Source organism: Dasypus novemcinctus, chromosome 3, assembly GCF_030445035.2.
Source record: "Dasypus novemcinctus isolate mDasNov1 chromosome 3, mDasNov1.1.hap2, whole genome shotgun sequence".
Lineage (NCBI taxonomy): Eukaryota > Metazoa > Chordata > Mammalia > Cingulata > Dasypodidae > Dasypus > Dasypus novemcinctus.
In genome coordinates this window covers 40025259-40052921 of record NC_080675.1, presented here as the reverse complement: position 1 = coordinate 40052921, position 27663 = coordinate 40025259, and the positions used below count along the sequence as shown (strand labels likewise).

At 38.6% G+C, this 27663-nt stretch overlaps 1 long non-coding RNA gene across 1 annotated transcript in view; it reads right to left on the bottom strand.

Annotated features, from left to right (window-relative positions):
* Positions 1-24170, bottom strand: part of LOC131277909 (uncharacterized) — a 42691-nt gene extending 18521 nt beyond the window's left edge. Inside the window, exons 1-3 of the long non-coding RNA XR_009184955.2 lie at positions 23871-24170; positions 13733-13907; positions 764-964 (exon numbers count right to left, since the gene is read on the bottom strand). This is a non-coding gene — a long non-coding RNA (uncharacterized lncRNA). The remainder of the gene's footprint in view (positions 1-763; positions 965-13732; positions 13908-23870) is intronic.
* Positions 24171-27663: the final 3493 nt, after the last annotated feature.

The following is a 27663-nucleotide window of genomic DNA, read 5'->3' as shown; positions in this document are numbered from 1 at the left end:
TTCTGTTTCAATCACTTTTAAGTACACAATTCAGTAGTATTAATTAAACTTTTTATCACATCAAACAGAAACTCTGCACTCATTAACTCTGCACCCTCTTCCCTCTTCCCCATTCTCCTCTTCCCTCATCCCCATCCCGGTCCCTGGTAACTATAATCCACTATTTGTTTCTACAAAATCTGCTTCTTCAAGGCATTTCATATAAGCAAGATTATTCAATATTTGTCTTTTTGTGTCTGGCTTATTTCACTTTACATGTCTTCCAGGTTCATCCATGTTGTAGCATGCATCAGAACTTCATTCTTTTATCCTTTTTAAAAGATTTCCTTCCCCCTTTCTCCTCCCCCACTCTCTTTTGCTGTCTGTGTCCATTTGCTGTATAATCTTCTGTATCTATTTCTCTTTTGTCTTCTCTTCTCATTTTTTCTCCTCCAGGATTCACTGGGATTCAATCCTGGGGATCTCTGCTGTGGAGAGAGTTTCCCTGTCAGCTGCGCCACCTCAGTTCCTGGTTTCTGCTGCGCTTCACCTTGACTCTCCCCTTTGTCTCTTTTTTGTTGCATCATCATCTTGCTGTGTGACTTACTTGGGTGGGTACCGGCTCACCATGTGGGCACTGGCACACCACACGGTCACTGGCTCATCATGCAGGCACTCAGCTCACCATGTAGGCACTCACATGGGCACTCAGCTCACCACACGGGCACTCGGTTTGCCATGCAGGCTTTCACATGGGCACTTGGCTCACTGTGTGGGTACTCACCAGGCACTCGACTAGCTGTGTGGGCATTCGGCTTGCAGTGTGGGCACTTGGCTCACCATGTGGGCACTGGCTTGCTGTGCAGGCTTGCTGTCATCACCTCAGTCAATTTTAGAACGTTTTCATTACTCCAAAAGGAAAAATTCCATATCTCCTTATATCCCCATTGTTGTCCTTTAGAACTGATATATCTTCTTTGCATTGCTGCAAAAATATTACAATATTACTATTAGCAATCATCCATAAGTTACATTAGTCGTAATTTTCCCATATATCACCATATCTAAACACTTTGTAAAAGAACATTCTTATGTTTATACTATTAACCACAATCTCCATCTACTACTGAATCGTTGTTACATAGTCCCTAGATTATTCTCTAGCTTCCTTTCAATTGACATTTATGCCCAATGACTACCCCTTCCAAAAGCCACAATCACATTTATAAATAAGCAGTGTTAGTTATACACACTACAATGTATTACCATCAACTGTATTAATTTTCACACTTTTGCAATAAACCTTATTAAAAATTCTACATACATTAAGCAACAGCTCCCATTTGCAATCGACATTCTCTCTCCTAGTAACCTATACTCTAGAGTTTACCGCTGTGAGTTTACTCATGGTTTTAGTTCATATTAGTGAGACCATACAATATTTGTCTTTTTGTGTCTGGCATATATCACTTAACATAATATCCTCTAGGTTCATCCATGTTGTCATGTGCATCCCGATTTCATTTCTTCTTACACCTGAGTAGTATTCCATTGTTTGTATATACCACATTTTGTTTATCCATTCATAGGTTAGTGGACACTTGGGTTGTTTCCATATTTTAGCAGTTGTGAATAACACTGCTATGAAAATCAGTGCGCAAAGGTCAGTTAGTGTCCTTGATTTTAGTTCTTCTGAATATATTCCTAGTAACTGGATTGCTGGATCGTATGGCAGTTCTGTATTCAGCTTCTTGAGGTACTGCCAAACTGTCTTCCACAGAGGCTACACCATTCTACATCCCCACCAACAGTGATGGAATGTTCCTATTTCTCCATATCCTCTCCAGCACTTGCAGTTTTCTGTTTTTTAAATAATGGCCTTTCTATAACATTTGAAATGTTATTTCATAGTTTTGATCTGCATTTCTCTAATAACTAGTGATGTTTGAACATTTTTTTTCATGTGATTTTTGGACCTTTGTATTTCCTCTTTGGATAAATGTCTATTTAAGTCTTATGTCTATTTTTCAATTGGGTTACTTTTCTTTTTATTGTTGGATTGTATGATCTCTTTATATAACAAGGATATCAAATGCTTATCAGATATGTGGTTTCCAAATATTTTATCCCATTGAGTAGGCTGACTTTTTACTTTCTTGACAGTCTTTTGAAGAACAAAATTGCTTAATTTTGAGGTATCCCATTTATCAATTTTTTTTTCATTTTTCGTGATTTGTAAGAGCTAAACTCTTGAAGATGTTGTCCTATATTTTCTAGGAGTTTTATGGTTGTAGCTTTTATATTTAGGTCCTTGATCCATTTTTTAAAAAAATTTCTCTCCCCCTCCCCGCCTCCCCCCATTTTCTGCTCTCTGTGTCCATTTCCTGTGTGTTCTTCTATAGTCAGAGGCACCAGGAATCTGTGTCTCTTTTTGTTGCATCATCTTGCTAGGTAAGCTCTTTGTGTGTGCTGTGCCACTCCTGGGCAGGCTGTACTTTTTTCATGCTGGACGGCTCTCCTTACAGGGCGGCTCTCCTTACAGAGCGGCTCTCATTACAGGGCGCACTCCTTGCGCGTGGGGCTCCTCTATGTGGGGGACACCCCTGCGTGGCAGGGCACTCCTTGCGCACATCAGTACTGCACATCGGCCAGCTCCACATGGATCAAGGAGGCCCTGAGTTTGAACCATGGACCTCCCATGTGGTAGGCGGATGCTCTATCCATTGAGCCAAATCCGCTTACCCCTTGACCCATTTTGAGTTAATTTTTTATAAGGTCTGAGATAAGAGTCCTCTTTCTTTCTTTTGGATATAGAGATCCAATTCTTCTAGCACCATTTGCTGAATAGACTGTTCTGCCCCAGCTGGGTGGGCTAGAATTGCCAAATGATCCAGCAGTCCTGTTACTGAATTTTTTACAGTCAAGTAAAAAATTACTTGACTGTAGATGTGACAGTCTATTTCTGAGGTCTTGATTTGGTTCCATTGGTCAATACATTTCTCTTTATGCCAGTACCATTTTTCAATTAAAAAAATTTTTTTTTACCACGTAAGTAATATGCTTTAAAGTCAGGAAGAGAGAGTCCTGCAACTTTGTTCTTTTTCAAAAGATATTTTGGCTACTTCTCTTCCAAGAAAACTTGATAATTAGTTTTATCATTTCTGCAAAAAAGGCTGTTGGGATTTTTATTGGGATTGCATTGAATCTGTAAATTGGTTTGGGTAGAATTAACATCTTAATGATATTTAGTCTTCCAATTCATGAACATGGAATGCCCTTCCATTTATCTAGGTCTTCTTTGGTTTCTTTAGCAATGTTTTGTAGTTTTCTGAATATAAGTCTTTTATGTCCTTGGTTAGGTTTCTTCCTAAATATTTCATTCTTTTAGTTACTATTATAAATGGAATTTCTTCTGACTTCCACCATAGATTGCTCATCAGTAGTGTATAGAAGCACTATTGATTTTTGCATATTAATCTTGTTTGCTACCACTTTGCCGAACTCTTCTATTTGTTCTTGTAGTTTTCCTGTGAATTTGTCAGGATTTTCTAGATAAAAGATCATACCATCAGCAAATAGCGAATATCCTATTCCTATTTGGGTGACTTTCATTTCTTTTTCATGCCCAATTGATTGTGGTATATAATTCTTTTAATGTGCTTTTGGATTCAGTTTGCAAATATTTTGTTGGATTTTTGCATCTACATTCATATGAGGAATTGGTTTGTAATTTTCTATTTCTGTAGTATCTTTATCTGGTTTTGGTATTAGGGTGAGGTTGGCTTCATAGAATAAGTTAGGTAGCATTCCTCCCATTTAAATTTTTTTGAAGAGCTTGAGCAGGATTGTTATTAGATCATCTTTGAATGATTAGGATAATTCATCTGTGGAGCCATCTGATCCTGGGCTTTTCATTTTGGGAAAGTTTTTGATGACTGTTTCAATCTCTTTACTTCTGAATGGTTTGTTGAGGTCTTCTATTTCTTTTGGGTCAGTGTAGGCTGTGTGTTTCTAAGAATTTTTCCATTGCATCTACACTTTATAGTTTGTTGGCATTTAGTTGTTCATAGTATCCTCTTATGATCTCTCTTATTTCTGTGGGGTCAGTGGGAATGTCCCCCCCCTCTCATTTCTGATTTCATTTATTTACCTCTTCTTTCCTTTTTTCTTTGTCAAACTAGCCAAGTGTTTGTTGACTTTGTTGATTTTCTCCAAAAATCAACTTTTGGTTTTATTGGTTCTATTGTTTTTTTTTTCTCAATTTCATTTGTTTCCACCCTGATCTTTATTATTTCTTTCCTTCAACTTGCTTTGGGATTAGTTTGATTTTCTTTTACTAGTTCCTCCAGGTGTGCAGCTAGTCTTTAATTTCAGCTCTTTCTTCTTTTATAATGCTAAGCATTGAGGACTATAAATTTCCCTATCTGCACTACCTTTGCTGTATCACATAGACTTTGATATATTGTGTTCTCATTTTCATTTGTCTTGAGGTACTTTTTCTCTTGTGATTTCTTCTTTGACCCCCTGATTATTTAAGAGAATGTTGTTTAATCTTCATATATTTGTGAATTTTCCCTTTTCCTGTCCTTCATTAATTTCCAGCTTCATTCCACTGTAATCAGAGAAAGTTCTTTGTAGAATTTCAGTCTTTTAAAATTTATTGAGACCTGTCTTGTGACTCAAGTTAGGGTCTATCTGGAGAAGGATCCATGAGCATTTGAGAAAAATGTATTTTCTGTTGTTTGGGGGTGTAATGCTCTATAAATTTCTGTTAGGTCTAGTTCATTTATCATATTATTCAAGTTCTCTATTTCCGTATTTATTCTCTGTCCAGATGTTCTAACCAATGCTGAGGGTGGTGTATTGAAATTTCCAACTATTATTGTAGAGATTTCTATTTCTCCCTTCAGTTTTGCCAGTGTTTGCCTCATGTACTTTGGGGCATCCAGGTTAGGTGAATAACTGTTTATTATAGTTATTTCTTCTTGGTGAATTGCCCCTTTTATTAATACATAATAATCTTCATCTCTTATAACAGTTTTGCATTTAAAATCTCTTTTGGCTGCTATTAGTGTCGCCACTCCAGATCTTTTTTGGTTACTATTTGTGTGGAATATCTTTTTCTAAACTTTCACTTTAAACATGATTGTGTCCTGATGTCTGAAGTGAGTTTCTTGTGGATAGCATATCTTCCATTGTTTTTGTGAGAGAGTTGTGCACTGCCTACCTACTCAGATGCCATCTTCTTGGAAATCATCTTTCTAACTTTTTGAGTCAGTGCTTAATTCGTTTGCATAGATAGAGGTATTTAATGCTATAACTTTCCTCTGATAACTGCTTTTGCTGCATTCCACATATTCTGATATATCATGTTTCCTTGATAATTATTTTCAAAAAATTTTGCAATTTCATTTGGTATTTCCTATTTGATTCAATAATTGTTTATGTGCTTTTTAGTTTCAAGGTAGAAAGGTCTTTTGTTGTTTTTGAGTTTATTGTTTTCTAGTTTTGTTATATTTTAGAAAAATTGTTTTTATTTCTGTTCTTGATTTATTGACATTTTCTTTGTGACCTAAGATATGATAAATTTTTGGACTGTTTCACGTGTGCTTAAAAGAAGCTGTATTCTTTGTTACTAGAGATCAGAATTCGATACACATTTTAAAAAAAAGATTTATTTGTTTATTTCTCTCCCCTTCCCCCTCTGCCCCACCTCAGTTGTCTGTTCTCTGTGTCCATTTGCTGCATCTTCTTTGTCCGCTTCTGTTGTCAGCGGCACGGGAATCTGTGTTTCTTTTTGTTGTGTCATCTTGTTGTGTCAGCTCTCCATGTGTGCAGTACCATTCCTGGGCAGGCTGAACCTTCTTTCACACTGGGCAGCTCTCCTTATGGGGCGCACTCCTTGCGTGTGGGACTCCCCTACGCGGGAGGCACCCCTGCTTGGCACGGCACTCCTTGTGCGCATCAGCACTGCATGTGGGCCAGCTCCACATGGGTCAAGGAGGCCTGGGGTTTGAACCACGGACCTCCCATGCAGTAGACAGGTGCCCTAACCACTGGGCCAAATCCGCATCCCTTGATACACATTTTAAAGATCTACCATATTATACTGCTTAAGTCTTACTGTAGCTTGGATTAAGAGAGTGATGTTAGAGTCTTCTATCTTAGTGTGTTTCTTTTTATTCTTCCTTGCAAATGCTGTACTTTCTGCTTTATGGAAGTGGTGGCTGTGGATTAATAACTGTTGTATTTTCACGGTGGGTTATATGCTTTATTATTGTAAAGTATCTGTGATGATTTAAAACTGTATGTACCCCAGAAAAGCATGTTCTGAAAGTTAATCCATTTCTGGGGGAGTGGATTCATTGTAAGTAGGATCTTTGATGAGGTTACTTTAGTTAAGGTATGGCCCAGGGTGCATCTTAATCCTCTTACTGGAGTCCTTTATAAAAGAAGGTAATTCAGACAAAGACAAGAAAGCCAGTGAAGGAAGAGGCTGAAATCAATGAAACTTGGAAGAGAAGGAAGAGAGTAGCAGATGCTGCCTTGTGCCTCGCTATATGACAGAAGAGCTCAAGATTGCTGGCAACTGGTCTTCAGGAAGAAAGCATCATCTTGATGATGTCTTGAACATTTTCAAAGCCTCAAAACTAAGTTTGCAAACTAATAACTTCCTATTGTTAAAGCCACCCCATTTATCTGCTTTTGGCAGCCAAGCAAACTAAAATAGTGTCCTTCTTTATCTCGTAATTTTTTTGGTCTAAATTCTTTCAGGTCAGATATCAGGAGTGTTATTCCTATCATTGTTGTTTGAGGGAAGGCCCGGCAGTGCAGCCATCCAAACCATGAGACTTGCGCTACAAGACACGGGACTATGAGTAAACTCTAGCCCCCACATGCCCTTGAGTAAACTCAGGGATGCTCTTCAAAGCGCTGAGTCACGGGGCGAGGACAGTGCGCATGCGCCGAGCCACCATTTCATCTCCTTCCGCCATTTTGTCTAGTAAATCTATAGTTACCATATATAGACATATTGCTGTCCCAACCAATCAGATAATGTTTCCGCATTCACCCTAGATAACTTCCGTCCACTACCCCTTCCCCAGACTCGCTCGCAGATCATGCATAATCCCGCACACACTGGCTCCCCCGCTTCTGCCAATAAAACTGCCTACTTCTCCTGGCCAGTGGCTTGCGTGAGTTTGTAGCGCGGTCCCCCTTCGCTGACTAGCAGCCCTGGCCAGCAGTCCCCGGCGCACGGCTGGTGAGGTGTGTCGAAAGCCCGAGGCTCGCGAAGGCGGTGCGAGGAAGGCTTCCAGCGGCCATCGCGGCGGCAGCGGCAGAGAAAGCGAAACCAACATCCTTGCTGGCGGCGCGACTCCCTGCCGACAGTTGTTGTTGTTTGATTTACGTATCCTGGTATATCTTTGTCTAATTTAAAATTATTAACCCATCTGAATCTGTTTTCTTGTATATAGCACAGGTTTGCATTTTGCTTTGCTATCTAATCTAAAAATCATTTTCTTGTTATAGGCGAGCTAACCTATTCACAACTATCGGTATGATTAATATGTTTGGTCTCAGTTCTGTCATATTGTTATGATATATGTCATTTATATATATAATCCTTTGTATGGACTCTTTGTTGATATTTAGGAAGGTTTTTATTTTTGTTTTAATAGTTATTATTCTATTAATGCCATTATATATTGCCCTTAGTCCCCTCTCCTCTTTTTGTATTTTATTTTTTTGATGTGGTCGTTTATTTTTTGGTGCCATAATATGAACAATATTAAAGTTAGGAGTAACCTTTTCTCCCTCTCTCCTCCCTTTCCACTAGCAACTGATTTGAAGTAATAGCTTCCTACTCCTAGATAATACTTATAAGGCAATCAGCAAATGTATCCTACTTTTCATATACAGTCTCCATTCTTCCCCCATTTTGTGATAGTTGTATTGTTTCAGAACAATATAATCATTACATTTTATACTCTCTCCCTTATAATGATCATTTGGTCTTAATTTTACAGGTAAATGTATACTTCATACCCACCACCAGTGCTTATGTCTATATCTTTCCAATCTTTTCTTTTGTTTTCATTCCTGAAAGTAATAATCCAGTTGATTTCTCAGGAAGGGATCATGACAAAAATATTCCTTAATTCTTTCATGTTATTAAAAGTTTGCCCATGGCCTTTATACTTAAAAGTCAGTTATACTAAACATAAAACCCACAGTTCATATTTTCTTTTCTTGACTAACTTAAATGCATCATTCCATTGAAATTTGGCATAAAGCATAACTTTCAGAAAGTTTGATGATAAAATCTCTTTTCCCCCCCCTTATAAATGACTTCGTCTTTTGGCTTGAATCTTCAAAGGATTTTTTTCTGTTAATAAATTTTTAGAGGGGGTGAATGGGGACCTCATATTTTTTGAATGTAATATTTTTTTAAAAACTGAAAAAATAATAATAAAAATAAATTTTTAGATAAATTGGGTATTTTTTTTGAGAGAGGGTTGAGTCAGGAAAGCATTGCTAGCTTCTTTCGTGTTGTTCCCAGTCCATGGTTTACATTAGGGTCCACTGTGTTGCACAATCCTGTGTTGTTTTTTTAAATTTTATTCTAGTAACATATATGCAAGCTAAAATTATCCCTTTTAACCACACAAACACAATTCAGAGCTGTTAATTACATTCACAATGTTGTGCTACCATCATCTACCATCCATTACCAAAACTTTTTTATCACTCCAAATAGAAACTCTGTACAATTTAAGCATTGACTCCCATTCCCTATCTCCACCTCAACCCTTGGTAACCTATATTATAGTTTCTGGTTCTATGAATTTACTTATTCTAATTATTTCATAACAATAAGATCATACAACGTTTGTCTTTTTGTGTTCTGGCTTATTACACTCAACATGATGTCTTCAAGATTCTTCCATGTTGTCATTTGTATCACAATTTCATTCCTTTTTACAGCTGAATAATATTCCCTTGTTTATGTATATACCACACGTTGTTTATCCATTCCTCATCTTATGGACACTTGGGTTGCTTCCATCTTTTGGCAATTGTGAATATTACCACTATGAGCATAAGTGTGCAAATATTTGTTTGAGTTCCTATTTGCAATTCTTTTGGATATATATCTAGTAGTGGAATTGTAGAGTTATATCGTAATTCTATTATTAAATTTCTGAGTAACCACTAAACTGTCTTCCACTGTGGCTGAACCATTTTACATTGCCACCAGCAATGAATGAGTGTTCTTATTTCTCCACTTCCTCTCCAACACTTCTAATTTTCTATTAAAAAAAAAAGAGAAGCCAGTCTAGTGGATGTGAAATAGTATCTCATTGTGGATATGTGGTTTCCAAATATTTTCTCCCAATCTGTAGTTTATCTTTTTACTTTCATGATGAAGTCCTTTGATGCACTAAGGTTTTTAATTTTGATGAGGTTCCATTTATCTATTTTTATTTTCTTTTGTTGCTTGTGCTTTGGGTATAAAGTCTAAGAAATCATTGCCCAACACAAGGTCCTGAAGACACTTCCCTATGTTTTCTACTAGGAGCTTTATAGTTCTGTTCATTATATTTGGGTCTCTGATCCATTTTGGGTTTATTTTTTAATATGGTGTGAGATACGAGTCTACCTTCATTCTTTTGTGTATGGACATCCAGTTTTCCCAGCATCATTTGTTGAAGAGACTATTCTTTCCCAACTGAGGAGACTTAGCAGCCTTATAAAAAATCAGTTGGCAATAGATATGAAGGTTTATTTCTGAACTCAGAGTTCAATTCCATTGGTTTATATATTTGTCCTTGTGTAAGTACCATGCTATTTTGATTACTGTGGCTTTGTAATAGGTTTTAAGATTGGGAAATGTGAGTCCTCCAACTTCATTCTTTTGTAAGATGGGTTCGACTTCCATATGAATTTTTTTTTCATTTTTAAACTTTATTTTTAAAGATGTTTTAGAGATTACAGAAAAGTTACACTGAAAATACAGGGCATTCCCATGTACTCCAATCCCCCTCACATTTCCTCCTGTTAATAACATCTCTCATTAGTGTGGTACATTTGTTACAATTGATGAACACATATTGAAGCATTGCTACTAACCATGGTCTATAGTTTACATTATGGTTTACACTTCGCACTGCACAATTTTATAGGTTTTGAAAACTGTATAATGGCATATATCCATCATTATAATATCATGCATAACAATTCCAATGTCCCCCAAATCGCCCATGTTACACCTGTTCTTTTCTCCCCTGTCCCTCAGAATCTCTGGTGACCACTATTTTTATATCAATGTTACAAGTTCCTATTATTACTAGAATAATAGTAAGTCTACTTTGGGCCATGGTTGCATTTCCCCCTTATATTTCTTCATTCCTCAATCTTGAGGATTTTGGGATGGTGATGCCCACTGTTCTTCTAATTGAGAGGGAGCTTAGATCCCATGGAGCACATGGATGGAACTGTCTTTCTTGAAGTTGTCGATGCTCTTTGTTTTTTGGGATGGGTATTGTCAATCATGATTTTGTTAGTTGTCCTGGGCAAGTCTGAGAGCAGGTGTTGGCTGCAGCTCTGCTGAATTCAAGGCTCAACCGACATATGAACAGACTGAAGATTTTCAGTCTCTGGGACCTGTATTTAACAATTATAATGCTAATTATAGGTTCAAATAAAGGGGACAGAAGAGCTACATGTAGGGAAATTACACTGGGGAGCATATATTCCAAAGTAAGGCCCATTGGCAGGGTGCTGAATTTCTAAGATTGCCTGCTCTGCCTATAATGTCTAGATGTCTCTAGAGCCCTCAGGAGCCCTGCTGTTTGAGGTGCTGTTTACTGTGGTAGTCAGTGAGATCCTGCTGAGACATGCATAAGTGTAACCTCTGAAATGACCTCCCGACTCACTTTGAAATCTTTTAGCCATAACAACTCATTTGTATTTAATATTTCCCTCTTTTGGTCAAGGATTTTTTCTAAATGCTTTGCTAGTTGGTACCTGGTAATAATCTGTTAGTGCCAGGGAGGCCCACCCCTGGAATTATTTCCCACACTGGGGGGAAGACAGGGAGGTTATATGCTGAGTTTGGCTTAGGGAGAGGCCACATTTGAATAAAAAGGAGGTTTTCAGGAGGTAACTTTTAGACAATTTATACTACTAAGTTAAGTTTTAATTTTACAAGAATAAGGTTCAAAAGAACAAGCATTAATATGAAGGGCCTGGTGTATTCGCCTGTCCTCTTTCACTAGGTACTACCTATGTACTCCAGAGATTCTTGCCGCTCTGTTAGAGAATGTAGCACATCTCCCTAGGATGGTTATTGTGTGCGTCTCCACCCACTGAGATACACCCCATGACATGAACACATTCATATTCCATACAGGCATGCCCCAGGTACATCCTTTCTCACACATCCCACCCCCTGACCAACACCCTGCACCTCCCCTGCCATATTTGTAATTTTTCTGTAACCCAAAACCTCCCCAAAAACAAAGCCAAAAAATTTATTGAAATGTGCCTTTTATCACTGTAAGATCTGTTATCTTTTATGTATGCTTACAATTTCTTCTGTATATTCCCCCAGTGTCTTATTTTTTTCCACTTATTTTCAAAGAAGCTTAAGGTTACAGAAAAGTCACATAGAAAATATAAGGGATTATCATATACCCCACTCCTTTGCCTTTCACATTTTCCCTATTAATAATGTCTTACATGGGTATGGTACATTTGTTACAGTTGCTGAACAAATACTGAAACATTGTTACTAACCATGGCCACTTGTTTACATTATCATTTACACTTTGCCCCACATAGTTTTATAGGTTTTAACAAAATGTGTAATGACCTGTCATGCAGAACAATTCCAATGCTCTAAAAATGCCTTATATTCCACCTATTCTTCCTTTCCCTTCCCCTCGGAACTTATGGTAACAACTAAGTTTCACTTTTTCAAGAATAAGTTTCATAGTTACATGCATTAATATTGAGTGCTTGGCATATTGGTCTGTTTTCTTTTATTAGGCACTGCCTAAGAACTTGAGAGATTCTTGCCCCTCTGTTTGAGGATGCAGTAGAGCTCCACAATCTGGGGTTTCATACTTGGTTGTTTATTGTGTGCGTCTCCACCCACTGAGATAAAACCCTATGACAAAGATGAACACATTCACATTCCATAGACGCATGCCCCAGGTGTACCCTTTCCCAACATCCCCCCACCACCAACACCAGTGACCTTCCCCTGCCATATTTGCCAAAAGAACATTCCCAGAATTATATTTTCAATCACATATGTAAACCTCTCCAGAGGTCATCTGTTCCTTCCTCCAGTCCTGCCCCCAGTTCCATGGATAGTACAAACCCCCCCAACCCTGCTAGCCCTCACACGCCAGCACCATCAACCCCGCTCACATCCCTGTACCACCATCACCAGCATCCACTGCTAAACCACACCCTTCTACTTTATTATAAGTTCTGCTCAGACTGAGCACTGGCTCATCAGTGTCTGTCTCCTGGAAACCTATCTTCCAGACTCTTATCTCTGTGAGTCTGCTCGATATGCTTAGGTCATATCAGCAAGGTCCTGCAATATTTGTCCTAAGGAGACTGGCTTACTTCATTCAACATAAGGACTTTGAGCGGTTCAAGCCCCGGGCCTCCTTGACCCGTGTGGAGCTGGCCCATGCGCAGTGCTGATGCGCGCAAGGAGTGCCGTGCCACACAGGGGTGTCCCCCGCGTAGGGGAGCCCCACGCACAAGGAGTGCACCCATAAGGAGAGCCGCCCAGAGCGAAGGAGGGAGCAGCCTGCCGAGAAATGGAGCCGCCCACACTTCCCGTGCCGCTGACGACAACAGAAGCGGACTAAGAAACAAGACGCAGCAAAAAGACACAAAAAAAACCAGACAACCGGGGGAGGGGAGGGGAATTAAATAAATAAATAAAAATAAATCTTAAAAAAAACAACAACAACAACAAAAAAACATAAGGACTTTGAGATTCATCCATGTTGTTGCATGTGTCAATACTTCATTCTTTCTTACTGTTGAATAATATTCCATTGTAAGTATGTACATTTTGCTTAAACATTCATCTTTTGATGGGCGCTTGGGTTGCTTCCAACCTTTGACAATAGTGCATAATGTGGCTATCAACATTGGTGTGCCTCTATCTGTTCATATCCCTGCTTTCAAATTTTCTGGGTATATACCTAGCAGTGGGATTGCTGGATCATATGGCAATTCTTATTCATTTATGTATGTATGTATTTATTTATTTGTTAAAGATACTTAGATTACATAAAAGTTACATGAAAAATGTAGGGTATTCCTATATGTCACACTCCCTACCCCTCCCACACTTTCCCACATTAGCAACATCTTTCATTAGTGTAGTACATTTGTTGCAATTGATGAATATGTATTGGAGCATTGCCACTAAGTGTGGATTATAGTTTACATTATAGTTTAAACTCTTTCCCACAAAATTTTGTAAGTTATGACAAGATATATAATGGCCTGTATTTGTCATTGCACCATCATTCAGGACAGTTCAATGTTCCGAAAATGCCTCCATATTTCACCTATTTTTCCCTCTCCCTCCCCTCAGAACCTCTGGTGGCCACTGCCTCTGCATCAATGATAAAAGTTTTTCCACTGCTAAAATAACAATAAGTCTATAGTAGAATAACACTAAGTCTACTCTAGTCCATCTTTCATTTCTTACCTTGAGCTTTCTGGGATGGTGATGCCCAGTCCGCCTCTAATTGAGAGAGGGTTTAAATTCCATGGGGCAGATGGATGGGACTATCTTGCTTGCAGTTGTAGATGCTCTCTGTTCCTTGGGATGGCCATTGTCCTTCATCCTCTCCTTGCTGGTTGTCTTGGGTGAGTCCAAGGACCTGGAGAGTAGGTTTTGCAACACTTTTGAGATTCAGGGCCCAACTAGCACATGGAAAGCCCAAAGATTTAAGTCTCTTGGACATAAATCTATCAACTCTAGTACCAACTATAGGTTCAAGTAAAAGGGACAGAAGAGCCATGTGTAAGGAAATTACAACTGAGTCCAACTCTGTTAATAAATTCCAAAATAGGGCCCACTGGCAGGGTGCCAAACTCCTAATTTATCAGCCCTGCCTATGGTGTCTGGATGTCTACAGAACCCTTTGGAGCTCAGCTGTTTGAGGCAATATTTACTATGGCAGTAAATGAGATACTGCTGAGATGTGCATAAGCATAATCTCTGGTATGGTCTCCCGACTCACTTTGAAATCTCTTAGCCATATAAACTAATTTATCCTTATAAATTAGAAGGAGGAGGAGGAAGAGGAGCTTGGTAGTAAACCCTCAGTGCAAGGGAGGCTCATCCCTCTGAATCATGTCCCATGCCTGGGGGAAGGTAATGCATTTATATGCTGAGTTTGGCTTAGAGAGAGGCATATGGCAATTCTATAGTTAGCTTCCTGAGGAACCACCAAACCATCTTCCACAATGGCTGCACCATTCTACATTCTCACCAGCAGTGTGTGAGGGTTCCCTTTCCTCCACATCCTTTCCAACACTTGTAGTTTTCTGTTTGTTTTTTTAAATAGATCTTAGTCTAATAGATGTAAGATGATATCTTATTGTAGTTTTGATTTGCATTTCCCTAATACCTAGTGATGTTGAGCATCTTTTTATTTGCTTTTTAGCTATTCATATTTCCTCTCTGGAAAAGTGTCTATTCAAATCTCTTGCCCATTTTTAAAATGTTTTCTTTTTGTCTTTATATTTTTGAGATGTAGGATTTCTTTATATGTGCTGGATTTTAGTTCCTTTTTTTTTTTTTTAAGATTTATTTTATTTATTTCTCTCCCCTTCCCCACTGTTGTCTGCTCTCTGTGTCCATTTGCTGTGTGTTCTGTGTCTGCTGGCATTCTTGTCATGCGGCACCAGGAAACTCTGTCACTTTTTTTTGTTGTGTCATCTTGCTGTGTCTGCTCTGTGTGTGTGGCGCCACTCCTGGGCAGGCCGTGCTTTTTTCAAGTGGGGCAGTTCTCCTTGTGGGGTGCACTCCTTGTGTGTGGGGCACCCTTATGTGGGGGACACCCCTGTGTGGCATGGCACTCCTTGCACGCGGCAGCACTGCTCCTGGTTCAGCTCACCACACGGGTCAGGAGGCCCTGGGAATTGAACCCTGGACCCTCCATATGGTAGGTGGATGCTCTATCAGTTGAACCACAACCGCTTCCCTAGATAGTAGTTCCTTATTGGATAAGTGGTTCCCAAATATTTTCTCCCATTGAGTAGGCTGCCTTTTCACTTTCTTGACAAACTCCTTTGAAGCACAGATGTTTTTAATTTTAAGGAGGTTCCATTTATCTAATTTTTCTTTCAGTGCTCATACTTTTGATGTAGTTTATGAAACCATTTCCTACTACAATATCTCAAAGAAGCATCCCTACATTATCTTCTAGGAGCTTTATGGTCTTGGCTCTTTTACTTAGGTCTTTGATCCATCTTGAGTTAATTTTTGTATAGGGTGTGAGATGATGATCTTTTCTCTTTCTTCTGGATATGTATATCCAATTCTCCCAGCACCATTTGTTGAAGAGGCTCTTCTGTCCCAGTTGAATGGGCTTGGTGGCTTTGTCAAATATCAGTTGGCTGTATATGCACATATCTATATTGGAACTCTCTATTCAATTCCACTGGACAGTATGTCTATCCTTGTGCCAATACAATGCAGTTATTTTATTTTATTTTATTTTTTTATTTTATTTCTCTCCACCCCCTCATTGTTTGCTCTTGCTGTGTCTGTTCATCTTCCTTGTTTCTTTAGGAGGCACTGGGAGCCAAACCCAGGACCTCTGATATGGAAGGGATGTGCCTAATCACTTGAGCCACCTCCATTCCCTGCTTTTTGGGTCTCTCATTGTTTTTTTCCCTAAAATTTATTTTATTTATTTATTCCCCTCCTCCTCATTGTTTTGTACTCACTGTCTGCTCTCTGTGTCCATTTGTTTATTGCTCTTTGTGTCTGCTCGTCTTCTCTTCAGGAGACACTGGGAACTGACCTGGGACCTCCCATGTGGGAGAGGTGCTTGATGCTTGAGCCAACTCAACTCCCTGGTTTGTTGTGTCTCTCGTTGTCTTTCCTCTTTGTGTCTCTTTGTTGCATCATTTTGTTGCATTAGCTCGCAATGCCTGCTGGTGCCATGCTGGTGCCGTCTCCAGGAGTCACTGGGGACTGAACCTGGGACCTCCCATGTGGTAGGCGGGAACTCAATCACTTGAGCCACATCTGCTTCCTTGTTATGTTTTTCTTTGTGTGTCTCTCTTTTTTTTTTAAAGATTTATTTTACTTATTTCTCTCCCCTTCCCTCCTCCCCGCCCCAGTTGTCTGTTCTCTGTGTCCATTTTGCTGCATATTCTTCTTTGTCTGCTTCTGTTGTCAGTTGCATGGGAATCTGTGTTTCTTTTTGTTGCATCATCTTGCTGCGTCAGCTCTCCGTGTGTGCGGCACCATTCCTGGGCAGGCTGCACTTTCTTTCATGTTGGGCGGCTCTCCTTATGGGGTGCACTCCTTGCACATGGGGCTCCCGTACATGGGGGACACCCTTGCGTGGCACAGCACTCCTTGCGCACATCAGCGCTGCACGTGGGCCAGCTCCACACGGGTCAAGGAGGCCCAGGATTTGAACCGCAGACCTCCCATGTGGTAGACGGATGCCCTATCCACTGGGCCAAGTCTGCTTCCCTTCTTTGTGTCTCTTGTTGCATCATCTAGTTGCATCAGTTTGCCATGCCTGCCCATTGTGTCAGCTTGCTGTCTTCCTCATCTTTAGGAGGCACTAGGAATATCTGTTCCCTGCCTTGTTGTGTCTCTCATTATGTTTTTCTTCTTGTGTCATCTTGTTGCATCAGTCACTGCACCTGCCCATTGCACCAGCTCACTTTCTTCTTTAGGAGGCACTGGGAACCAAATCAGGGACCTCCCATGTGATAGGTGGTAACTCAATTCCTTGAGCCACATGTGCTTCCCACCGTGCAGTTTTGCTCACTGTAGTTTTGTAGTGTGCTTTAAAGTCAGGTGGTGTGATTCCTCCAATTTTGTTTTTCTTCTTCAATATATTTTTGACTATTCAGGGCCCCTTGACCTTTCAAATAAATTTCATAATTGGCTTTTCCAGTTCAGTGAAAAATGCTGTGTAATTTTATTTGGATTGTGTTTAATCTGTAAATCAATTTTGGTAGAACAGACATCTTAATGATACTTAGTCTTCCAATCCGTGAACATGGAATAATGTTCTTTGATATTCTTTAGCAACATTGTATAGTTTTCTGTGTGCAAATCTTTTATACCCGTATTTAAGTTTATTTCTAGATATTTGATTATTTTAGTTGCTATTGTAAATGGATTTTTTCCCCTGATTTCCTTCTCAGATTTCTTATTATTAGTGTATAGAATGTTACTAATTTTTGTGTGTTGCTCTTAAATCCTGCTACTTTAGTGAATTTGTTTATCAGGTCTAGAGGCTTTGTTGTAGATTTTTTTTTGGTTTCTATGTATAGGATCATGTAAGCTGCAAATAGTGAAATTTTTACTTCTTCCTTTCCAATTTGGATGACTTTTATTTCTTTTTCTTGCCAAACTGCTCAAGCAAGTACTTCTAATACAATGTTAAATAAGAGTGGTGACAGTGGGCATCCTTGTCTTGTTCCAGATCTTGGAGGGAAACCCTTCAGCATTTCACCATTGAGTATGATGTTAGCTGTTTATGTTTCATATATACTCCTTATTATGTTAAAGTTTCCTTTTATTCTTATCTTTAAAAATATTTTTTATCAAGAAAGGATGCTGTATCTTATTAAATGCTTTTTCTGCATCAATGATGACTATGGCATTTTTTTCTTTTGATCTGTTAATGTGGTGTATTACATTGATTGATTTTCTTATGTTGAACCATCCTTGCATACCTGGGATAAAACCCACTTGATCCTGGTGTATAATTCATTTGATGAATATGATTAGCAACTATTTTGTTGAGGATTTTAGCACCTAAGTTCATTAGAGAGATTGGCTGTGGTTTTCTTTTCTTGTGGTGTATTTATGTGGCTTTGATATTAGGGTGATGTTGGCATCATAGAATGAGTTAGGTAATGTTCCCTCCATTTCTGATTTTTGGAAGAGTTTAAGCAGGATTGGTGTTCTTTTTGGAATTACAGGTATAATTCAGCCATGAAGCCATCTGGTCCTTGGGTTTTCTTGGTTGGGAGGCTTTTGATGACTAATTTAATCTTGCTACTTGTGATTGGCCTGTTGCGTTCTTCTATTTCTCCTTTCATCAATGTAGGTTGCTTATGTGTTTCTAGATATTGGTCCATTTCATCTAAATTATCTATCTTGTTTCAAAGTATCCTTTATGATACACTTTATTTCTGTGGGATCAGTGGTAATATTACCTCTTTCACTTTTTATTTTATTTATTTTCATCTTTTCTCTTTTTTCTTAGTCTAGCTAGGAGTTTGTTAATTCTATTAATCTTCTCAAAGAACTAACTTTGGTTTTAATTATTCTACTGTTCTTTCTTTAAAATTCTCAATTTCATTTAGTTCTGCTCTAATCTTTATTTCCTTCTTTCTGTTTGCTTTGGGTTTAGTTTGTTGTTCTTTTTCTAGTTCCTCCAGGTGTGCAGTTAGGTCTTTGATTTTAGCTCTTTCTTCTTTTTTAAGAATTTACGCCTATAAATTTCCTTCTCAGTACTGCTTTAGCTGCATCCCATAAGTTTTGATAGGTTGTTTTCTCATTTTCATTTGTTTTGATTTAGTTAGATTTTTCAATTTCTTCCTTGACCCACTGATTATTTAAGTGTGTTGTTCAACTTCCATATATTTGTGCCTATTCTGGTTCTCTGCCCCTTATTAATTTCCAGTCTCATGGTCAGAGAAATTACTTTGTGTAATTTCAACCTTTCTCAATTCATTGAGACTTGTTCTGTGACCTAGTATGTGGTCTATCCTGGAGAATGATCCATGTGAGCTTGAGAAGAATGTATATCCTGCTGTATTTTTGTGTAATGTTCTGTATAGGTCTATTAGGTCTAGTTCCTTTAATGTATTATTTAAGGTCTCTGTTTATTAACCCTCTGTTGAGATGTTCTAATGGTGATAAAGTGTATTAAAGTCCCCCACTATGATTGTAGAAACATTTATTTCTTCCCTTAGGTTTTCCATTGTTTGCCTCATGTATTTTGAGGCACTGTAGTTAGGTGCATAAATATTTGATTGTTCTTTGCTCTTGATGGATTACCTTTTTTTTTTTTTTTTAATATATAGTGTCCTTCTTTGTCTCTTACAATTGTTTTAATTTAAAGTCTATTTTGTCTGATATTAGTATAACTACTCCCTTTTTTGGTTATTGTTGGCATGGAAAATTGTTTTCCAATTTTTCACTTGCAACCTCCTTATGCCCCTGGGTCTAAGGTGAGATCCTTATAGACAGCATATAGATGGGTCATATTTACTTATCCATGCTGCCAATCTGTGTCTTTAGATCAGAGACTTTAATCCATTAACATTCAATATTAAGACAGTATTTACATTAGCCATATTTTCTTTAGGTTTATATATGCCATATTCTATTTTTATTTCTTTTTACCCTTTTAGTTACTCTTACTAATAATCTTCCTTTCTATACTCTCCCCAACCCCTTCTCTCCTGTTTTTTCCTTTCTACCTGCAGAACTCCCTTTATTTTTTTAATATATTTTAATGTATTTTTAAAAGATACATAGATCACACAAAATGTTATATTAAAAAATATAGGAGGGAAGTGGACTTGGCCCAGTGGTTTGGGCGTCCATCTACGACATGGGAGGTTTGTGGTTCAAACCCCCGGCCTCCTTGACTCATGTGCAGCTGGCCCATGCACAGTGCTGATGTGCACAAGGAGTGCTGTGCCACGCAGGAGTGTCCCCCACGTAGGGGAGCCCCACACGCAAGGAGTGAGCCCTGTAAGGAGAGCCGCCCTGCATGAAAGAAAGTGCAGCCTGCCCAGGAATGGCACCGCACACCCACAGAGCTGACACAACAAGATGATGCAACAAAAAGAAACACAGATTCCCGTGCCGCTGACAACAACAGAAGCAGACAAAGAGCATGCAGCAAATAGACACAGAGAACAGACAACTGGGGAGGGAGTAGAGGGGGGAAGGGGAAAGAAATAAACAAATCTTTAAAAAAAATATAGGAGGTTTCCATATACCCCACTCCCCACATACCCTACTTTTCCCACATCAACAACTTCTTTCTTTAATGTGGTATATTCATTGCAATTGATGAAAACATTTTGAAGCACTGTTACACAGCATGGATCATAATTTACATTGTAGGTTACATTCTCTCCCAGACCATTCAGTAGGTTATAGCAGGATATATAATGTCCCCTGCAGAACTCCCTTTAGTATTTCTTGAAGGGAAGGACTCTGGTTGACAAACTCTCTCAATTTCTGTTTAATCTGGGAATATTTTGAACTCTCCTTCATTTTTGATTGCTAACTTTGCTGGATACAGAATTCTTGGTTGGCAGTTTTTTCTTTTAGCACCGTAACTATGTCATACCACCAACTTCTTGCCTCCATGGTTTCAAATGAGAAATCAGTGCTTAATCTTATCGATCTTCTCTTACATGTGATGCATCTGTTTTCTCTTGTCACTTTCAGAATTCTCTCCTTGTCTTGAGCATTTGACAATTTGAGAAGTATATTTCTCGGGTAGACCTGTTAGGATTTACACTGTTTGGAATGCACTGCCCTTCCTGGACATGTACATCCATGTCCCTCATAAGGGTTAGGAATTTTTCAGCCATTATTTTCTCCAGTACTCTTTCTGTCCTGGTTTCCTTCTCTTCTCCCTGTGGGATGCCTACAATGCATATGTTTGTGCATTTTGTGTTGTCATTTCATTCCCTGAGTTCCTGCTGAATTTTTTCTTTCTTTTTATCTATCTATTCGACTATCTGTGTGATTTTCAGATGATCTATCTTTAACATCCCTACTTCTTTCCTCTGCCTTTTCAAATCTGCTGTTATGTTGCTTCCAGTGTATTTTTAATTTCTTTAATTGTGCCTTTTGTCACTGTCAGATCTGTTATCTTTTTATGTATGTTTATGATTTCTTCTGTATGTTCCCCTCTTGACTTTTTTTTTTTTTTTAAAAGATTTATTTATTTATTTAATTTCCCCCCCTCCCCTGGTTGTCTGTTCTTGGTGTCTATTTGCTGCGTCTTGTTTCTTTGTCCGCTTCTGTTGTCGTCAGCGGCACGGGAAGTGTGGGTGGCGCCATTCCTGGGCAGTCTGCACTTTCTTTTCACACTGGGCGGCTTTCCTCACGGGCGCACTCCTTGCGCGTGGGGCTCCCGCACGCGGGGGACACCCTTGCGTGGCATGGCACTCCTTGCGCGCATCAGCACTGCGCATGGCCAGCTCCACAGGGGTCAAGGAGGCCCGGGGTTTGAACCGTGGACCTCCCATATGGTAGACGGACGCCCTAACCACTGGGCCAAAGTCCGTTTCCCTTGACTTCTTAATATACTTTATCTCTTCCTTTGTTTTATGACGTTGATTCATTATATTTGTTTGGACACCCTTGATTAGCTTTTCCATGCTCTGCATCTCCTCTTGCTTCTTAGTTTGTTCATTAGACTAGGCACATCTTCCTTTTTCTTAGCATGGCTTGTAATTTTTTTGCTGGAGTGTAGGCTTCTGTTTATCTTGATGGCCTTGTTCAGTTGGTTAGCTTTTCTTCTACTCTAGAGTTTTATTTCATTTTGTTTTGTGTTAAGGGTCCTCTTTGACACTTGGTTCTACTTATTCTATATTCTTGTAGTTGTCTGTGTTTCCCCCAACATGTGTTAAGTCCTCCTTGCAGTTTCTGGAGGACTACATCCTGTTGTTCCTTACTCCACTATCTTGGACACTCCCAAGTAAATTTGACAATTGGCTTTTCCATTTCTGCAAGACAGGCTGTTGAATTTGTAAATTGTTTTGGGTAGAATTGACATCTTAACAACATTTAGTCTTCCAATCTATGAATATATTTCCTTCCATTTGTTTAGGTCTTCTTTGATTTCTTTTAGCAATGTTTTGCTGATTTCTTTGTCCAAGTCCTTTAAATCCTTGCTTAGATTTATTTCTAGATATTTGATTCTTTCAATTGCTATTGTAAATGGAATTTTTTCTTGATTTCTTCTTCAGACTGCTCATTATTAGTGTGTAGAAACACTACTGATTTTTGTGTGTTGATCTTGTACTCTTCCACTTTGCTTAATTTACTAGTTCTAGTAGCTTTGTTGTGGAATTTTCAGGATTTTTTATATATAGGGTCATATCATTTTCAAACAGGGAGTGTTTTACTCCTTCCTTTACAATTTGGATGTCTTTTTTTTTCTTTTTCTTGCATAATTTCTCTGGCTAGAATTTTCAGTATTGTGTTGACTAAAGTGGGGACAATGGCATCCTTACCTTGTTCCAGATCTTAGAAGGAAAGCTTTCAGTCTTTCACTATTGAGTATGATGTTAGCTGTGGGTTTTTCATATATGCCTTTTATCATATTGAGGAGATTTCCTTGTATTTCTGGTTTTGTAAGTGTTTTGTCAAGAAGGGGTAGATTTAGTCACATGTATTTTCTGCATCATTCGAGTTTATCATGTGTTTCTTCTTTTGTTATGTTATTGTGGTGTATTACATTAATTTGTTTTCTTACATTGATCATCTTTTCATACCTGGGGTAAATCCCTCCTGATCATGGTGTATGTGTCTTTGGATTCATTTTGCTAGTATTTTGTTGAGGATTTTTGCATCTATATTCTTGAGGGATATTGGTCTATAATTTTTTTTTGGGTTTCTTAATGTGACTTTGGTATTAGGGTGATGCTGGTCTCCTATAATGAGTTGGGGAGGGTTTCCTCCTCTTCAATTTCTTGGAAGGGTTTGAGCAGGATTGGTATTAATTCCTCTTGGAATGTTTGGTAAAATTCACCCGTGAAGCCCCCTGGTCCCGGGCTTTTCTCTCCTCCCTCCCATCCTTCCTTCCTTCTTTTTCCTTTTCATATGAAACATAAGACTTTTTTAAGGAATTCTATTAATATAACTACAAACACAGTTTAACAGTGACTGAGAAAAAAGATGAGACTGATGGTGGGACTCCATTGGACTCCATGAAACACTCCTACATCCTTAAATTATCCCATCCTGCTTAACCCTTGTTATTAGGGTCCACTTGATCCAGGTGTAGTTTCAGTTTCTTTTTTGAGCAATTCTATTTGTGCAGATTGATATTTATGACTTTATTCTTTTTTGGAGGTCTTCCAATGAGAAGAGAAAATTTACTTAAAAAAAAAAAACAATAAAACTCATCCCATTTGACCATTTCATAAATCAAAGAATAATCATGAGATGTTAGTGATCTTATTTTTTTCCTGTATCTTGACACATTTTGCTATTTCATCATCTTGGGAATTATTTCATCATTACTTATCAATTATTCCCAACTATGCTAAAACAGAATAAAATAATAAGGAAGCAGAAAACTGATGGAATTGCCTAAGAGGATGACACAATAGTGAAATGACCAGTTTTCTTATTGCCTTGACCAAAGTATTGCATCATCGTTTAAGAAGGCAAAAGCAGTCTGGAGATACCATCTTTACCATACCCCCTCCCCCCCTTTTTTAAGCTTTCAATGAAAATGATTGAAAATTCAGAATTTTCATTTTTCCCAAAGAGAAGAAAACAGAGGAAAATAGTCTCAATTATTAGACAAATCAGAAGATGAATGTAAAGAGAGAGCAGCAAGCTAAAGCATAATGATTACGATGAAACTGACTGTAGACGTGAAATCTCAGATGAGGCTTCAGATGACAATGTCCTAGATGAATTTTCTCAAATTCCAGAATCGATGAATGAACGATATATTTCTCTGATTAAAGTTGAATGAATGACTTCAATTTCCTCTCTCCTAGAGTTTGGCAATTCTTTCACTGCCTCCATGCCCTCCATCAGCATATCCTTTGTAAAGTTTGAAATCTGGCCAGTGAGGGAAGCTGGTCTGCCCCCCACTTGACCCAGAGAATGGCCAAGCTGGAGCTGAGGCTGCCAAGTCAGGAAGACATGGCTGTGGGTCGGAGAACCAAGTGGTCCGTCCCCTGAAAGGTACCCAATGTCATCAGACAATCCCACCAAGTGTCCTTGACCCACTGCCTTGACGAAACTAGTCTGAATCAAAACACTCAGGATTCCATAACACAATGAGGGGTTCCTAGGCAACACTGGCTCTGTCCGGCTCTGCCCAGAAATGCAAAGGCCTGGCCTGGATCTTTACCACGGGCTGCTACCAGTGACACAGTCAGCCCCATGAAGCCTCTGCTCATTCCCACAATTTCCCACTAAGTGGGACACTTCTTTCTCTGCTTTAATGACTTTCCCCAGTTCTGTGGGGAACTCCTGCCAACTTGAAACTGGCTGCCATGACACCCCCTGGGTTTTTCTTTGTTAGAAGTTTTTGAATTACTGATTTAATCTCTTGTTATGTTAATGTGGTGTATTACATTACTAGTTATTGATCTGTTGATATCTTTTATCTTTTCGAGTGAGTGTAGGTAGTTTGTGTAATTCTAGTTTTTGTCCATTTCATCTAGGTTGTCTAATTTGTTGGTGTACTGTTGCTAAAAGTATCCTCTCAGCACTTTTTATTTTGGTGGTTTTTTCCTGGCTTTGTCACTCTAGAGCACCCCATATCACTTTTGCATGCTTTAGTATATTCGAGACGTTTCCTCTGCTGTACTACTCCACTTTCATCTGTCTTCTTTTCTTTGCTCTTGTTGTCTTAGTTCTGCTCCATTTGGGCACTGTTTCCAGTAGTTTCTCCTCAGTGTGGGATTTTTTCTTGGAAGGACCTTTGGTTTGTTGACTTTGAGAATATATAGGGTCCATTCTGCTCTAGCACCATTGGTTATTATGTTGTGGTCTCCTTCACTGATCTGTGAATTGGATCCTGTAGAAACTCCTCTGTTTCAGCTACTTTTCTTGGATCAGCTTGCCACATGTTCCAGTGAATTTTGGGTTTCTTCTCTTCTCAGGACCTTCTTACTCTTTCTGCTTGCAGTGATGCCAATACCATGCAAGTGTCATAGCTATCAGTGGTTTGTCCCCATGTACACATAGTTTTTGTGGGGATAACTTGTCATTTAAATTACTGTAGGTATTGTCTGTAGTCCTTTGTTTTTGTTTTTATTTTAAAGATTTATTATTTATTTATTTTCTCCCCCCTTCAGCTTGCTTGCTCTCTGCTCTCTGTGTCCATTTGCTGCATGTTCTTCTGTGTCTCCTTGTCTCCCTTTGTTGCATCATCTTGCTGCACCAGCTCCCTGCAGATGTGGACTGTCAGCTCTCTGCGGGCGTGCACCAGCTTGCCTTTGCAAGGAGGCCCTGGGACACGAACCCAGGGCCTCCAATATGGTAGACGGGAGCCCAATCAATTGAGCCACAGCCACTTCCCTGTAGCCCTTTGGTTTTGCTATCCTTCTTGCTCCATTTGAATTTGGGGAGATTATAAAAATTATGCTGCTGCTATTATCTTGCCAGAATCCTTACCCCCCCTTTTATAGTAAACTTTGTTTAGAACAATTTGAGATTCACAGAAATATTATGAATACAGTACAGAGAGTTCCCATATACTTTACATTTAGGTTTCCCTATTAACATCTTAGTATGGTACATTTATTCCAATTAATGGACCAACATTGATACATTGTTATTAAATAAAGTCCATGTTATATTCAGATTTCCTTATTTTTTACCTAATGTCCATTTCCTGTTCCAGGATCCCATTCAGGATACCACATTACATCTAGTCAGGTCTTCTTAGGCACCTCTTGGCTGTGTGAGTCTCTCAGACTTTCCTTGTTTTTGATGATCTTGACAATTTTGAGGAATACTGATCAGGTATATTGTAGAATGTTCTTCAACTGGAATTTTCTGATGTATTCCTCATGATTAGACTGGGGTTTTGGGTTTTTGGGAGGAAGACCACAGAGGTAAAGTACCCTTCTCATCACTTCATAGCAAGGATACATGCTACGGTTGTGACTTATCAATGTTGATGTTAACCCTGATCATTAGACTAAGGTAGTGTTTGTGAGGTTTTTCAGCTGAAAAGTTACTCTTTTCCTCCCTTTCTTTACTGTATTATTTGGAAGGAAGTCACTATGCACAGTCCAAATTTAGGGAATGGGGAATTATGCCTCACCTCCTAGAGGACAGATTATTTATTTAAGTTATTCAGTATTCTTCTGCTTGGGAGATTTGTCTTTTCTACCCCATTTACATAATTTGTTCAATCATTAATTTTTATCAGTTTGGATTCATGGATATTTATTTTATACTTTGGGTTATAATTCAAAATTACTTATTTTATCACTCAAATTGGTTCTGCTTTAGGCATTGGGAGCTCTTTGATTGGTTCTGGTGTCCTTTTTACATACCCCCAGCATTGTGGTGTTTTTTAAAAAGCACTTTACATTCTAGTACTACAAGATGCTCTAAGGGGTAATAAACATCAGAGACAGGGCAAGATGGCATCTGAGTAAGTACACTGTCATCAAAAAAAAAGAATTTCCAACCAAGAATACTCTATCCAGCAAAGCTAGCATTAAAAAATGATGGAGACTTCAAAATATTCACAGATAATCAGAAACTAAGAGAGTATGCCAACAGGAAGCCTGCCCTTCAAGAAATACTAAAGGGAGTTCTGCAAGAGGAAAGAAACAAACAGGAGAGACAGAGTTGGAGGAGAGTGTAAGAAAAACTAAAACTACAAAAAGAGAAAAAAAATCAAACCACATAAGACAAACACAAATACAAAGAAAATATGGCTAATATAAGTAATTCCTTGAACATAATAACACTAAATGTCAATGGATTAAACTCACCTGTTAAGAGACACAGATTGGAAGATTGGATAAGGAAATATGACCCATCTATATGTTGTCTACAAGAAACTCATCTTAGACCCAGGGATTCAAGGAGGTTGAAAGTGAATGACTGGAAAACAATCTTACAAGCAAACGAAAACCAAAAAAGGGCAGGAGTAGCTATATTAATATCAGACAAAACAGACTTTAAATGCAAAACAATTATGAGAGACAAAGATTGACACTACATATTAGTGAAAGGGATAATCTTTCAAGAAGAATGAACAATCATAAACATTTATGCTCCTAACAAGAGTGCCTCCAAATATGTGAGGCATACACTGGAAAAACTAAGTGAAAGAATAGATGCCTCTACAATTATAGTGAGGGACTTTAATACACCACTATCAACTTTGGACAGAACATCTCAAAAGAGAGTCAATAAAGAAACAAAAACTTTGAACAGTATATTAGAGGAGCTGGGCTTAATAGACACATACAGAACATTACACCCAAATACAGAAGGATATACATTTTTCTCAAGTGCACATGGATCATTCTCCAAGATAGACCATATGCTAGGCCACAAAGAAAGACTCAATGAATTCAGAAAGATTGAAATCATACAAAATAATTTCTCTGACCACAATGGAGTGAAGCTGGAAATCTGCAAGGGCCAGAGGCCCAGATTTCACAATAAGATATGGA